Below are 2,959 nucleotides of genomic sequence, written 5' to 3' on the forward strand. Positions count from 1 at the left end.
GCTACACTGTCAGTATCACTTTTTTATGAGAAAGTATGTATGGCGTTCTTATCAGTTTCCCCACCCCTAACCCCAGTTTTTGGTAACTGAGTTATGCTAGCTTTGGTCTTTATATTCTGGAATGGTGCCAGGAACTCCTAAAATATTCTGAATATAGGGGTGTAAACAACTAAATTCAGAAGTCTCAACTGAGCTGCAGTCACAAGGAGATTAGATCAGTTGATTTTGGCAATTTTTAGAAAGACTAAGAGTTTGTAGAGACAAACCACTTGCCTATAAGTAATCTATCAGATACGACTCAGTCATACCTTGTTTTGATATAGGTTAATGGAACTTTTCTTTCTTAAAGATGCTGAAAGTGATAAACAGAAAATTTCTCAGTAACATGAACAAAATATGTCTATTTTAGGATTCCATCTCTGTATTTCTTTAACTTTTAGCCTGCTTATTGGTTTTATATAACCAATACCATAAGGAAGACTCAGTGGTAGCTCCTTGCTTTAGCACCAAGATTCCTTCAATTTCTGCCTTCTAAATTCTGGAAAATTTTAGTATTCCCAAAGAAGCATTTATTCTCTGGATATGTAACACAGTTCTTTTTCTGACATTATTTACTTTGAAGTAAACACAATTTCCGGATTTTCTCATAAATTTCCAACATGGCCTAATGGCAAAATTCTTGGACAGACAGGAATTTTTATTAGTTGCATATTACAATCTTAGGAGCTCTAAAGAGAATTAGGGATGTAATACAATAATATATTACAGATAAGGAAAATAACAATTCTCCTAAGATGACTAAAAATTAGTACATAATTTCTCCCTAGTTTTAATAAATTTAATACAGCTACTGGAAGTCATTTTTCTGACTAGAAACCCAAATTCTGCAGTGAGAGATGCTGATGCTAGGTTTGGGTTTGTTGAGTACTTGGAGAGCTTTAGATAAAAGATCTCTCCACCAGCAAAAGTTATTCTAACTTTCCACAGTACCTTTTCACTGAAAGTCAAATTTCCTTAAGAATAGTTGATGTTTTCTTTTTATATTTGATGCTCTGTAACTATAGCTACATAAAAATAACCACATTCCTTTATTACTTGTATTTTTTTCTAAGTTTAATTCTCAAAGGGAAAAATTATGAGGAAACATGATATCAAGAATTTGGAAACTTTTCTGAAATTACAGATAATATCGTTAGATCAATATAAATTTGGCCTAATTTCCTTAATCATTTATGTCAATTCTATTGAGCATTAATGATATCCCCAAAATGTCTCTAGGACAAAGTGAGAGCCTACATCTTAAAAAAAAAAAAAAAAAATTCACTTATGTTCACTATGGTCTAAGTAGAAAAAAATGTTCTAAAACATTAAGCCAAAGAGGGTTTTTCAGGAAAACATCTATATCAGTGGCCAGTGATAAACTAGAAAGCAAAGATCTGGACTCTTGGTTTTCCTACTTACAATGCTTTGGAGGCCACAATTTCGTGTAAAACAATGGAATTGAATAGGTGATCACTCTCTGAACCTATGGTCCTAATGAACCAAAATTCTCCAAGCTTATCAGTAAACATAATGGTTTTCACATGTCATTTCCCTTCTCAAAACTTACATTTCTTTATTCTTTCCAATTAAAATTCCATCTTTTAACCTAATTAATATTTTACTTCTTTTTAAATTGCAAATAAATGAATGACTTTTACACTTTGAAAATGTGAAATGTAAGTGTGGTATGTGTCATGCCTAGTCAGATATGTGTTGTTTAACAAAACTTGTATTAAGATATGCTTCTGATTTTACTCTCTGAGCACCAGAATCTCAACTAGTCAAAAGATGCACATTTATATCTAAGGCCCTACATCTTGGCACATGAGCCCACCACCCCAGGTCTAGTTAATTCTAACCAAAGGAGACAACCAACCAGAGAGCAAGTCTGCAGCAAGCCCCTTCTCTCTTGGGAGAGTTGTCATAAACATTGTCATTGTCTTCAGTGCTGTCTTCCTTAGGGAACAATTGGCAAAAACAGGAGAAAGTGCTGGGGAAGGTGTGTTCTATGAGGTCACAGCCTTTTCTTGGTCTCTTATCTTCAGAATGCTAGATACTAGGAGTCTGGATCTCAAGTCCCAGCATCAATGTCTGTGGAAACCAAGTTACCCAAGGCACTGAGTGTCTGTTTTCTATTCTGACCGTCTCCTTTTCTCAAAGACAGATTGCAGTGGTTTGCACCCTGCCCTTTCCTTTCAGTCAGACTAAGCTGTGTCTAAACTCCAAAAGTCAAGAGTATGTATTTAGCCCAGCTCCTGGCACATAGTAGAACCTCGATAAATTTTTAGTAAATGAAGAAGGGAATTTATTATTATTGGGGGGGAGGAAGGCCAAGATAAGAAGGCAAATCGGGAGATAAGCAAATAAAGTTGCTCCTCAGGCACCAAAGGAGATGATAAATTAAGCAGCACATCCAAAATGCAACTAATACAAATGGAAGGCCAAAAGGAGAAAGTAAAGATTTGCAAAGAAGGATCAGAGACAGTGTGGTCGTGGAGAAGGGATGATGCAGGAACAAATTATGCGATTTGGTTATTCGAAGTTATCTTCTTACGTATTATAATTTGGCATAAACCTGCTGGGTTTAGAGCCTTAAAACAATAGGCTTCTACCAGGTTCTTATAGTCCTCTGGGGAATTCCAGCATGATCCAAAGGTCAGTGACTTAACCTTGACACCTCTCTTTTTGTTCTTACATATTCACTGGTGACAGCAATCAAGAAGCCAGTTGTAAACATTTAACTAAGACCATTAATAATTTATTTTACCATTACATCAGTCCAGTTTGATTTATATGATTTCTGACTTTACATAATTTCTAGGGTCTTTGCCGACAGTGTCTCACTGTTCAATTCTTGTTGTCTTTGTCTTCCATTTGTTTAGCAGGAACTTCTTATGTATCTGGGAAACAAAGAATA

Source organism: Pteropus vampyrus, unplaced genomic scaffold, assembly GCF_000151845.1.
Source record: "Pteropus vampyrus isolate Shadow unplaced genomic scaffold, Pvam_2.0 Scaffold108, whole genome shotgun sequence".
In the NCBI taxonomy this organism is placed as follows: domain Eukaryota; kingdom Metazoa; phylum Chordata; class Mammalia; order Chiroptera; family Pteropodidae; genus Pteropus; species Pteropus vampyrus.